Below are 14,425 nucleotides of genomic sequence, written 5' to 3' on the forward strand. Positions count from 1 at the left end.
GCAAACCACTTGGCCAAGAAAACCCCAAATCGGGTAAAGCATGAAGAATCGGACATGACTGAAAAATGACTGAACAATAACAATCTGTTGCTTTTATTGTTAGTACTATTTTTGATAGTTTTATTAATACTGAATCAACCTTTAATTAATCATATAAACCCTAACTAGGTACAGTGTTCATTAGGGATTTTGGTCTATAGTTTTCTTTGTTTTAATTGTCCCAAGGTATCAAGATGATATTAGTGTCATAGAAAGAAACCATCAGGACCCCTTACTTTACTACTCTTTTCAGGCAGTTTGCATAATATTAGAATTAATTATTTTCTGAATATTTAATAAAATTCACTTTAAAAGCCACATGGCACTGGGTTTCCACCTCTTACTCCTTTCTTTTTAGCTCATTTATGGCTTTATTATTTTTTTCTGAAACTATCATTTAAATTCTCTATGTCTTGTCTTGCTAAGCTGAGAATTTTATACTTTTGTAAATATGCATCCATTTTCCTTTAGTTAGCTTTACTGATATTATGTACAAATTGGGTGAAAGATCTTCTAATAATTTCTTTTATTTCTTTTTAGAAAATTCTTTTTTATACTAATAATTTAGGGTTTATTTTCTTTTAGAAACGAAACAAATTGAATATTTTCCCTATATTATTGTTCATTCAGTGGTTCTTTTTTACTGTTATTAATATAAATATAGAATGTTTTTATTTCATGCTTTTAAGCTAACCATTGATTTTAAATACATTTCTTTTGATTTGATTTCTATGTTTGTGCATTTTTCTAGTTACTTTTTCTTACTTGCTTGTCCAATTCACTGTTCCTTTCTTTTCATCTTTGGTTTGTGAAAATGTCTTGATATGTATGTTGTTGAGTCATTTCAGTAGTGTTTGGGGCAAACTGCCTCAGTTTACCCAAATAACTCGAGGAGACCACCAAGTCAAGCAGAGACAGATTTATTACATTCCCATGGGAATGGGCAAACTCAAAAACTGAGTCGCAATAGCTAATACATGCCTTGACCTTTTATAGGGGAAGTCCCTACACACACTAGGGCGAGCTCACAATCTAACATCCAATCCTGTCTCACCCAGGGTGTGTGTTTAGCTCGTGATCAATGTATGGAGACATGCATACGTGTTCCAAGAACAAGGGGGAAAAGGGGAAGGGGAACAAGGTCAAACCAAAGGAAGAGGGAACGGGGGAGTGACAGTCAGATGTTTCAGATCTCACAGTTCCCACTGACTCCCTATCTCTAAAGATATTCAACTACTTGAATAACAGGAAGAGTCACTCAGGTGTTTCTGCATTGTTTTGTAGTTATGTTAATTTTAGAAGGATGACAGGATTAAAATTTATCTTTGGCTATGTTGGGAAATCAAAGAAATAGAATAAAGAATCAAAGAATAATCCATTGTTGGGACCCTAGGGTCAAGGTGATTCTGCTCTGAGAAAAAGAGACATGTCACTTAACATCTGGTCTCAACTTAATTGCCGCATCCTGTGCTGAGCCCCCCGTCCTTTCTTCTTGAGTCCTGAGTATTGAATTGGTGGGCAAACTCCCCGACCCACTCAACAGGGACTGGGGTTCTGACACATGATGGATTCCAGAAAAAAACTAAGATATAGCTGACAAGTAGGGAGACTGAGCAGAAGTAAAAATACTGTTAATTGGCAATAAAACTTAAAGCAGACAGTGAGAATTTGACAAGCAATAAACTTTTAAACTAACTATACTGGGGTGGGGCTGGGTATCTTCTAGACCCCATTCCCAGAGTTTAATCTGACTCAAATCCATAATCATTTCATACAGTAGTCCAACTTTCTGTAACTCCAACTTTTTTTTTGAAAAGATTTCCTTCTCCAGCTCATTTTATAGATGAGAAACTGAGGCAAATAGGATTAAGTGACTTCCCCAGGTCACACAATTAGTATTTAATGTCCCATTTCAATTGAAGTCCTCAGACCCTAGGCTCAGTGCTCTAGCACTGTCCTACCTTGCTCCCCGTTTAGATATATAAATTTTTCCTCAAGGCCTTTTTTGTCTACACTGCCCCTCCCCACCAATGATATATATCTCATTGAAATTGATATGGTGGAAAACCGGGAGGAGAAAGCACATAGGTCCTTAGGATTCCTCTGTAAAGAATTACATTCTCCCACAAGACCTAATTAGGAATAAAGGAACAGTTTTATTGGGGTACAAGAGAAACTGGCCAGGAGGAAGGTTTTGCATGAACAAAATGCTTTCCTCCCCGACTAGCTCGGGGAGCACTATTTTATAGGATTTAGATGGGGTGGGTAAGAGTCCCTTATTGGGCGAGGGGCTGGGGGTCCTCCCGCGTTGTGCTAGGGTAGGAGGAATCCCTCTCGAGTGATCTGAAAGGACCATAAATTCCCACATATTTTAGGAGAACCTGCTTCAAGATTTGTATGTTTTATTGTCCTCAGGGTTTTTTTCCCCTACTTTTTAAAAATGTAATTTAATGTAATTTATTTTTAAATTTTTTGTGTGTGGGGCAATGAGGGTTAAGTGACTTGCCCAGGGTCACACAGCTAGTATATGCCAAGTGTCTGAGGTCGTATTCGAACTCAGGTCCTGAATCCAAGGCCAGTGCTTTATCCAATGTGCCACCTAGCTGCCCCTTTTTTCCTACTTTTGATGTAGGAGGTGAAAAAGGTTTAACAGAAAAATATAAGACCCAAGCTTTAATTCAGATATTAGCTCAAAAAGGGAGTCAGACCACAGTTAATGGATAACTTATAAGTCAGGATTCTGGATTCTCATACCCACATAAATCAGTACCCATAAAGTGAACAGAGGGACCTAGGCTGAGGAGACCTGAAGACTATAACAATGATAAAATGACAGCTTATGGAAATTCAGACCGTAAATAAAAAGAAAAATGATTATGTTTTGAAACTAGTCATGGGAACCAGAAAGAGACATCTTCAGAAAAGGCCAAATATGTCCCCAGATTCACCTTATGATTTGCAAACCCCCAAAACACACCTCCACTGAAAATGGTACCTGCCTCAGGGGTTGGTTTAGGACCCCAGGAACTCCAAATTAGGATAAGCCCTCCCTTGTAACACCCCAAGGTGAAGAATATTATAATGAGTAGGACAGGCCCTCCCTTATACCTCCCTAAGGTGGAGATTATTATAATGAGACTGATCATCAATCTATACTATAAATATAACTGTTGTCTTTCCTTTCACTATTTGAGAGATACCTTTCTGCTTTTTGGGTTCTCTCCCTGTGATCACTCACAGCATTGCAATAAAACTTGGTAAACTGAGTCACTGAGTCTTGTAATTCTTTTGGGACAACTCACGACCAATTTGACCCCAAATTTCTGCCCACATCACTTTCACATCCCACCAAGTTCAATTTCTGTCATTGATAAGTATTTCTATTATGTTAGGGCAGGTTTTCACGCAGTTCCTCTGGAAAAATAAGGGAATTATAACAAATAATCATCAACCCTCTTCTAATCATCTTAGCTAAGTACTATAGTCTATAAACTCATATATGGAAACTGTCTTAGAGGGCATTGCTAATATAAAGGGTTTCTGTGTTCAGCTGACTTTTTAACCTCAAATGCCTATCCCTTTAGAAGAAAAATTGCATCATTTTGGGACTACAGTGTATGTCTAAATGGACAAAAGTTAGGCCATTCACTGATCTGTTCAGGTCTCTCAGTCTCTTTCTGTTTGAGAACAACCCACATTTTTCTGTTTCATTGTGAGATGTTTCAGTTGGTTCTACTTAATAGCCCCTGATTTACATCACAATGTACACATTCCCAGGAACTAGAGTAAGCATAGGTAGTTTCATTCATATTACAAATGACTTGAAGAGTAAATTGAAGTCATTCACACACTTTCCAAATCATTCTGAAGCCAGGGTCCTGTTTCCCTTGGTTAAATATTCTATTAAAATAGTCTCAAAATCCAAAAGGATGCTACTAAAACACAAAATCTATTCCTTACTGAATTTGCATGCTGTTTAAATGTACCCTATAGTAGAAAACTTACCTTATGTCTCAGGTAAAAAGGTTCTCCGACTAGAATAAAAGTTACTTAATGATCCTCTCTAAAATGATTTGGAAAGAAGTCTAACTCAATTTCCTCCAGCTTGAAAATGACTAAATGTATTTTATTTCCATATGAGGGAAATGAGGGAAATTTCTTTGTAAGTGTCAATCACTCTTGTTCCAGTATAGTTAAGCAGCCTACTTTACAAAAGTTTCCCTGAACTGGAGCTATGCAATAGTTAATTGCTCATTAGCTTCAGTTAGGGCCATATAATAAACAAAGTTCCATTTCTCCAATCCTTGAATTTTATTAAACTTTCATCCAGCAGATGGTATCTATGTTTTACTCAATTGTAAAATAATAGACCAGATTTGGAGAATGCACACTATTTTTCATGTTTTACTTTGTAGATTTCATTAACTGCATTTTATACTAAACTTTTAAGAAAGTTAATAATTTGTCATCCTTGGGGCAGCTAGGTGGTAAAGTGGATAGAGCCCTGGCCCTGGAGTCAGGAGTACCTGAGTTCATATCCAGCCTCAGACACTTAACACTTACTAGATGTGTGACCCTCCGCAAGTCACTTAACCCTAATTGCCTCACTAAAAAAAATTTTAAAAAAATTGTCATCCACAATTACTTGGGTTGGTTAACTGTTATCAGTCAACAAATATTTATTATGCCTTAACAGTGAGTCAGATAGGTGTGACAGTAGATAGAGCACTGTACTTGGAAGCAAGAGTTAAAATGGGGCCTCAAACAAAAGCTGTGTTTACCCTGGGTAAGTCGCTTAAGTTCAGTTTGCTTAAATAACAATTATTAAGCACCTACTTTGTGCCAGACAGTGCCTTAAATGCTTTACAAATAGTATCTCTTTTGGTTTTCACAAAACACTGAGAGGTGTCACTATGCACAGTGCCCCAAGCAATGACCTGTGGTTTATAAATATCGTGCCTTGAACCACTCTGTTTATTCTAACTGGGCTGTCTTTGCTCCAAATATCCTGGTGCCAAAATCCTAGCTACTTTCTCTTATAAGGTCCAGATCAAATGTTACTTTTTCTAGAATGTGAGTTCTCTCAGAGAAGGGATGGAGTTTTTGAAGTTCTGTTTATCAATGCTTACCATGATTCTTGACATACACCAAGCAATTAATACATGTCCATTGACCAATTGACTGACTGAAGCTTTTCCTGTGCCTCTAAACAGATTTGGTTTGCCCTCTGAGTTTTTCTAGCGCACCTTGCATAGCTTTAGCATTTTTTTTTCTGGGCAATGAGGGTTAAGTGATTTGTCCAGGGTCCCAGAGCTAGTAACTGTCAAGTCTTGGAAGCCAGATTTCTGGCTTTGAACTCAGGTCCTCATGAATCCAGTGCTAGTGCTTTGTCTCTCCCCCAATCCAGCCCAATACCTTTCTAGTACACTTATCAAAATCACCCTGAGGCTAATCAAGAAGTCACCCAGTGAAGTTACTGACCTTTGCCTATGAAGGAAAAACAATAGCAACAACAACAGCATATCCTGTTTTAGTATATAAGCTCTTTTTAGGGTGGGGATCAAGGATCCTTATTCATTTATCTTCCTATATTCCTCAGTGGTTACATAATTCTTTATACATAAAAGTCATTTGGTAGTTTCTAAATTAATTTTGAAAAAAAAAATTCAAAGTGGTACTAGTAGGAAAGAAATGGAAGAACTGATGTAAATTGTAGATATAATTAAATACCCTCTCTTGTAAGTGAGATCAGTAAAATAGAAACAAAAGTACAGAAGGACTCCATTGAATTTAACCCAAAGATTGGGGTAAAAGATCAGAAGAAAACAAAAGTCTAAATAAATAGAGAGCCTGGAAGTAAAACTTTACATTCTGTCATCTCTCATATCAATTGGTCTGTGTGAGAAACCCCATTTAAAAATGTCTGGGGCAGTTAGGTGGCACAGTGGATAAAGCACTGGCCCTGGATTCAGGAGGACCTGACTTCAAATCTGGATTCAGACACTTGACACTTACTAGTTGTGTGACCCTAGGCAAGTCACTTAACCCTCATTGCCCAGCAAAAAAAAAAAAAAAAAAAAAGACCAAACAAACAAAAAATTTCTGGGACTCAGTGTTGGAGAAATGTCAAAGGTCTTCATTTACATTCTCATGAGAATGGGCCCATTCCCTAATGGAATGGCAAAAAAAATGTGGTTCGTGAGCCTTTTTATTCCTTAACATTACTGGTCCCTCCCTTCTTCTTTAGTTACAATCTTCGAGCCAAAGATTGGAGCCAAAAATTAGTCAATCCGAATGCAGTATAATTAATGGGGGAGGTATGGATGCAGGGACATCCCTCTAAACTCACCCTCCCCCCAGCCTTGGATCTCCCTCATCATATGATCCTGTTCACTGGGGAGGGGAAGAGAGGCAGCCCCTTCTTATACTGGGAGGACCCCAACCCCAGTTTGTGGATATTAGCATTTTAAGTACCAACTTCCATTCTTCCAGCTGAATCTGAATTCACCTCCCAGACATTAATTGTTCCCCACATAACTTCAATCAGCTTTTGAGTTTTATTGGGGGGGGGGCACATTACCCACAGTCTGGTTCTGGAGCAATCTGCTACCATTCCAAGAACCTAAACAGTCATGTTTGTATATAATCACAGAATGATAAAATCAGACTGAAATTTAGAGATGATCTAAAGTCCATTTTATAGATGAAAACTGAACTTCTGATGAGTGAAGTACTTGAACTTAAACTACATTTCAATTAAAGTGCCCAGACTTCAAAATGAGTCTTTTGACTCCCAATCCCAAACACTTTCTACTATGTCATACTTATGTTTGAAAAGTGATGGACACTGTATGTTGTGAGTCAAGATTGGGGACATGAGTTTGTTTTTTCCAAGTTTTTTCTCTATATAGAATCCAAAATGACTTGAATTCAAAACAAGACAAAATAATAATAAAACAATAATGTGCTAGAATATCATTCTTAATACATATGGAAGAATTAAAAAATGAACATGATATTATTACTTTATATGTTTTGGGATAGAAGTAGTATATGATTAGAAGAATTTTATGACTCCTCTTCTCCATTGACAATTATTTCATGTTATCTGTTGAAAATTAAATATACTTTTTATTTGCCTGTCTCCTACAAAAAATTGTAACCAGATCATAGAAATTAATTTTTAACATCTTCTACAATTTGTTTCCATACATGTCCTCCTACCACAAAAAAAAAAAAAAAAACAGATCAGAGAACATGTCTAAAAACCAGATCAGAGACAGAGAGGAAAAAACATAATCTCAGTTTATTTGTCCCAAGCAGAAAGAAGCATAATCATTTGGAGATCCCCTCCTAAGAAGAGAGCTCCAGGATTCCCTCTTTCTGAGGGTATATGTTTTGGTTTTGGTTTTGGTTTGGTTTTTTGTTCACTGGTTACAGGGTGTTGTCAGTTTCATTAGCATGATACAAATCAACCCCAAAGCAAATACTATAGCAAGAATGGATGTAATGCACAGCAGTTTTGACAATTTCAGTTGTAACAAATATGGAGGACATATAGCAGCACCATGATAAGATTACAGGATTCGAAAAAGGAGTTTTGCAAGGATGAGAATGCCCAGATGTCTCCATAATTTAAGGACCTACTACCCTGAGGAAAGAAGTCACCAGGTAGGGACTTTTATCTGCTAGCTATCTGGGTTCAGTTTGGAGTTCAGTTGTAGGACATTTTGCTCCTATTAATCCAGGGTCACATAAAAAGAAATACTTTTGGATAATAAGGCACCTCTATCAAATCCAGGTGATCCTTACATTCATATTATGTCAAATATTAAAAAATAGCATTTGTATTTGTCTATCTCCTACAAATAGCATCAATAAACATATCAGAGAAATTATAATCTCTTATAATATCTCCTACAATTTGTTCCCATACCTGTCCTCCTACAAAATATAATAACACATCAGACAACATGGTTAAGAACCAAATCAGAGAAATTTAATATCTCCTATGAGACAAAAAAAAAACAGAAAAAAAAATCATAATATCAATTTAATCTTTTGTCCCAAGAAGAAAGAAATAACACATAATCATGTATGGAGTCTCCCTCCCAAGAGGGCCTGAGGACTCCCTCTTTCTGAGGGTATATAAGGTTTTCTCTGCTCACTGGTTACAGGGTGATGTCAGTTTTATTAGCATGATACAAATTAACCTAAAGCAGCTTAAAGACACAGGAAGGGTTTACCAAGGATAAGGATGTCTAGACATTTGCTTTATTTACTATTCGGGGGAAAGAAGATAATAAAGGGGGACTCATTAGTTGAAGTTTAGTCAAAAAGAGAGGTAAGTAAATAAGGACTCATCTGCTAGCTATCTGGGTCCAGCCATGAAGTTTTAGCCAAAGGGCATTTTCCAGGGTCTCATAAAATCCATTTGGATAATAAAGTACCTCCATCACATCCAGGTGATCCATATATTCATATTAACCTTTAACATATCTAAAGGGTTAAATACCCAACATGCATAACTATACATGCATTATTATTATTTTTTTTTGGCAGGGCAATGGGGGTTAAGTGACTTGCCCAGGGTCACACAGCTAGTAAGTGTCAAGTGTCTGAGGTGGGATTTGAACTCAGGTACTCCTGAATCCAGGGCCTGTGCTTTATCCACTGCGCCATCTAGCCGTCCCCCATACATGCATTATTGATACATCTATCTATCTGTCTGTCTGTCTATCTATCTATCTATCTATCTATTTGACTATAAAATGTATAACCTCAATTCCTTTTATATTCAAATTCAACAAATGAATAACATTTTAGATAAATTAAAGGGACATATGTTTCTATATTTATTCCTTGTTTTAAATGAATTGCTTTAAATATTACAATTTAATGACCACTACATAATAAATGTCAGCACTGTGGGAACTGTAATTAGTTCCTCAGATCCTAACTCTCTTCTTCTAAAGGGAAAAAAAAGAAAAAAGAAAAAAAAACTCTAAATACCTATCTCTCTTAATCCTTTTTGTTGTTGTTGTTGTTGTCCAAAAATCTTTAATGTAACAAGGAGGAGGGGAATTACTTTTTGTAGCCTCAGCTGGCGCGATGGCCCCTGGCACGTTCGAACTTTCGGCCCTTGGATAGGACATACATTTTGGCGTGGCTGTGGGGAGTGCCAGGTGCCTTCCCAAGATGCCTGTATACCTCGCGGCCCTTCCGGGGAGAAGAAAACAGGACAGTACCCTTGCCCTTGGGTAAGCTCATGGCCAGCTGGTCAAAAGTGAGAATCTTCCCACTAGCCGTGAGGATGAGATTTCGGGCATTGCTAGTAACATAAAGAGCACACACCTTCAGCTTGGGGACATCCTGGATCCTCACATCATCGGTCATGGTCCCAGCAACCACAGCCGTCTTGTTTTCCCTGCGTTCAGGACAGGGACAGCGGGGCCCGGTTGGTCCGGCTTATGAACAGCCTTTTCAGCACAACCTTGTTGAAAGTCGAGTTGGTTCTACGGGCCAGGAACTGGTAGAGCTTCACCAATAGCCGCAGGTAGATGTCCTGGCTCTTGGGTTCCTTGTTCCGGATTTTACGGTCCTTGTTATGGCGAATGTCGACTCCTGTGCGGGCGCCCTACCGAAGACCGGCCCAACCAGGAAAGCTCTCTTAATCCTTTAATATTTTGGTGAGTTTCCAAAGGATGTTACACTCACAGCAATGAACATCACAGGCTCCAGTATTGATTTTTTTTTTGTCTCATTTTTTTAAATGCTTCAATATTAGCTCTAACCTACTTAAGGGTGAGATTATAGTCTTTCTGACTTTTGAGGTCCAGCTCATATTAGGAATCAAATGGTAATCTTCACACACACACACACACACACACACACACACACACATCCCTTATGATACATACACATGATGCAAGTTTTATATTATTCAAATCCATCTGACTTCAGAATTATAAAGTTCACAGAGATAATCATTTTTCTATAATTGTATTAGGTTGATTTTTTTTCAGTTTAAAGGAATTTGGGGAAAATAGTCTTTAATCAATATTTATAAATAATCCATGAGTTCAATTAAGACTATTCCACAGTGATGAAACATAGTAGAGAGTCAGTTAGGAAATTCTTCAGTGGCATTATTAATACAAGTTGCCAATTACTTATCTTTTTCTGGACTATGCAATAAAATATTGAGAAAAATAAATTTAAGGATTCAGTAAGAGAGCTCTTTATTATCACTATCATAAGTATGACTTCTGCTATGGTGAAGGACACAGAAAAGCAGCTGAGCAAAATATGGGTTGTTAGATCGTACATTACACTGACTGGTTCGTGGTATTTTATTACATTATTTATCAAATACAGTGAATGTTATTTGTGGCTATGAGCCTGACCTTAGCTAATCATAATTTGATAAATGTGTGTATCTTTGAGGCATGATGACAAAAAAATAAAATAAAATAACCATTGTTGTATGAAGCAGCAACAGTGAGGTAGCAATGATATGGGAGTATCAGTGTATTAGTACAGACACATTGATAAGACAAAGCTTTTCTTGAAAATACAGCTACTGAAATCTTTCTCCTTCAGCAATTCAAACAAAATATTCAAAATAATCTATTATATGATACCTCAAAGCAGTTCTATAAACTGGAAAAATCTAATAGTCATAAATTAGTACCACATTAAAATGCAATCTCCCATAAGAAAGAAGTGAAATTGTCAATAGCACATGGGAAAGAATAAAGAATTCTCATGAATTTACATGGGTGTTTATTATTATTATTATTATTATTATTATTATTATTATTATTATTATTATTATTATTATTATTATTATTATTATTATTATTATTGAGGCTTAGCAGCATGGAATTTAGAACCCAAATTTTGATTTGGGGGACATAGGAAAATAATAATTCACACATACCAAGGGCTTATCAGTTAATTTAAAAAAAAACATTCATTAAGTGCTTACTGTGTACCAGGGATTCCACTTGGATTTGAGAGCACAAAAAGAAATCCAAAAGAGATCCTACTGTCATGGGGTGCAGAGCACCCCAGAAGTTCCCTTGGGCACACCAAGGAATCTTGTCCTTGAGAGGCTAAACCAGAGGACAGATAGGCCTAGAGAGATAAGCGGAACCAAATGGGACTGAGCTAGCTTCAGATTCCCACCCTTCATTCTGGTCTCCCTTACCCCTGGGGAGATAAATTTGGGTGTGGCTGTGGCCTTTGTGTCCTGAAGAGAGATCTATAGCCACCCCTCACCCAATTCCTCCAGTCACTGACAGTGGGGGGGGGGTCCTCCCTCACTAAAGGAACTTTCCACAGGCAGATGGTCCACCCTCATCAGTCCTCTATAAAAGTACCTGCTGGTCTCCTGCTCAAGGAGATTGGTACCTCTGAGCCATGTGCTTTGTGCCTATCTCACCATGAGAAGTTCAAGGATTTCTTTCATGGTTTCCCTTCCCTCTTCCCTTCCCTTCCCTTGCCCCTAAATAAACTACCATCTTATTTTAACTACTTTTGTGTGCAAGAGAGTGTAATTCTTTAAAGAGGAATTCCTAAGAACCCCAAGCCCTAACCGAAACCCCATACCCCATTTCCCCCATTACACTACCCTCAAAAAGTATATGTTACATCCCAAATTTAAGTGCTATTCTCACTATGCCACACAGTGAGGTGAGAAATTTGATTTTTAGACCTCTCACATTTGGTGCCATAGGGTTAACTCTGAATATTTTTGTCAGGCTGCTGTGACTTCTGACAATATTTATGCCTGAGAAATTGGGTAGAGATGAGTTCTAAGTGTTTTGTCAGGAATTACTCCTGATTAACTTATGACAGTCAGCCCCAACATAAAGCAAGGCAGAGTTATGTTTATGTTCCCCCTTACCCTTCATGTAGGGTAAGCAATTGGGCAGTTAGGTGGGTCAGTGGATAGAGCATTTGCCCTGAAGTTGGGAGGTCCTGAATTCACATCTTATCTAAAACAATTACTAGCTGTGTGACCCTGGGCAAGTCAATTAACCCCAAATACCTTAAACATCTGGTTCCACCTCCAGTCATCCTGATCAATATCTTGCCACTGGACTCAGATGGCTCTGTAGGAGCCATGAAGGAGCATGAAGTTAGTGACTTTGCACAGCCCTGCCTCACTTAAATTGAATTCACTGCAAGTCATGACATGACCCTGTGTTTGCTAAAATATTGGGAAACTAGGCTGGGGTTTCTAAATCATTTCTGGCTATATATTAATGGCTATTTATATAATAATGGTTATTGCACTATTTTTGACAGCATTTATTATTAATATTACATATTATTAAAGTATTGACCTTGTGGCATTTAACACAAGCCAAAAATTCACATTACCATATTGTCTCTAAGAGAGCACATGGCCTCAAGCAGAGTTAGAAGCCATACATTACCTATTCTAGCCTTAATAGAGATTGAGCACCAAAAGACAACAGGTCCAGGTCAAGAGCATGAGACTAAAATGGTGACCAAGAGGAGGCTCACATGTTCTTGGTTTTTATTATCTTTTGATAGAGGTGCACACTGATCAAAGCTAATTGGCTAGCATCATTCAATTCCATTGGTTGACATGACTTTAGAATGGTCCATATTAAAATGAGCTCTACCATGACCACAAGGCCTAATGGGAGAGACCCCCTGAAGGTGCAAAATCCAAGTCCAAATAGGTGTGGCTTGATCCCATGAGACTATTCTCCATTTCTATTGTTTCCTTGGGCTGGCCCTGAACCAGCTAAAGTTCCTCCAAAAAATTGAACCCTCTGAAGTGGCAGGGAAAGAAACCCACCTAAGACTGAGTCCCTGGGTTACTCCCCAAAATCCATTATTAATAATTATTTTCTCACATCCCGAATGCCATAGTCCTCTTTGAGAATGAAGGACAAACAGCAACAACAACCAATTCTCAGAGGCTGAAAAGAAAGTAACACTCCCATGAAGGGAGGGAAAAGGGAAAACATATAGTAGCAAGTTGCTAGGGAAACTGACTACGTGAAGGGAAGGGGAGTTAGTAGTCCTGGAGTTTTCAGGCTCATAAGATAAATGACAGCTTAGCTTGCCTGCCTTGGAAGAGACTCAATACTTTCACAAGAATTACCAAAAAATCCTCCCCCCTTTCCCCTTCCTCTCTCTCTTCCTCTCTTCTTATCTTCCCCATCCCCCCTGCCCCCCCCCACACAGAGGAACATGAGACATCCATAGTACTCTTCCATGAATAGCCAGCCAAAACTGTTTTCTTTTCTTTCCCTCTACAACTCTTACTGCAAACATCAGTATGATGGGCAAGCCTGAAACATTAGCCAGAGGCACTGCTACTGCTGCCACTCCAACTTTTATCTAGTGCCTGGAGGCAGTCTAGGTGTGGAAGAGAGACTGAAGCAGTCCTCAGGGCTATTGCCTCTAGCTGCTGTTTCTGAGCCCCACAGTTCAGGTTGGCTGCCTTCTTGAATGCGGTAATCATTTCGACTTGGGGTGTTATAACCAACACTAAGTCACTTTGAGTTTCTATAGACAAAATACTGATTTTTTTTTAAAGCTTTCAAAAGTTCTGGAATAAGTAATATTGTAGTTCCTAGAGGACAAAAATCATACAGCTATCATTTCAAGTAACTCCCACTATTGCAAAATGTTCACATCAAATGCTTAATTCCTCAGATCAGTGGGCTTAGGATTCATCATGACCTTAGAGATAGTTTGAGGATACTGAGGCCAAGAACAGTAAAGTGACTTAGTCAAATCCACCAAAACAGTTAATAGAGGGGCTGGAATTCAAACAGAGATCTTTGGACTCTGAATCCAGGGCTATTTTCAGTGTACCACAATGCTCATTTCTTAGGTGTGTATGGGATACTTGGACTTGAGTCAGTTCAGATTCTGAGGATGGGGTCTGGAAAGTACCCAGCCCCCAGTCCCTGTTATAGTCAGATCATTTTGTTCATGTTTAATTCCATTGCTTATAATAGAAATCGTTGATTTTGCCTTACTGAACCTGATGTACCCTGGGACCCCTTCCCCCCACCCCTTGCCTACATTCCAAACCCCCAGTTATTGTTATGCTGTTGCTACAACACACCTCCTGACCAGGAAGGAGAAGATGTCTCTTGCTAACTCGAACCCACCCAGATACTAATTCCCCCAGTACCAGCTCCTGGTACCATCACTCCCTTATTCCCCCTTGTCCCTCCTTACCCAGGTGGAGTAGTTTGCAGTGGTTTCACCCCTTCTGTGATTTCACCCTTTTCCCCCTCCCTTGGTTTGACCTTTTCCCCCTCCCCTTTGCCCCTCATTCTTGGAACAGCACCTATACTCTGATCATGAGCTGAACACACACCCTGGG

The 14,425-nt window shown here is 38.5% G+C and overlaps 1 protein-coding gene and 1 pseudogene across 1 annotated transcript in view; both read right to left on the reverse strand.

Annotated features, from left to right (window-relative positions):
• Positions 1 to 14,425, reverse strand: part of MGAT4C (MGAT4 family member C) — a 749,687-nt gene that overhangs the window by 551,853 nt on the left and 183,409 nt on the right. The window lies entirely within an intron of this gene.
• LOC122729025 lies at positions 9,124 to 13,549 on the reverse strand (annotated as a pseudogene).

Source organism: Dromiciops gliroides, chromosome 5 (genome assembly GCF_019393635.1).
Source record: "Dromiciops gliroides isolate mDroGli1 chromosome 5, mDroGli1.pri, whole genome shotgun sequence".
NCBI lineage: Eukaryota > Metazoa > Chordata > Mammalia > Microbiotheria > Microbiotheriidae > Dromiciops > Dromiciops gliroides.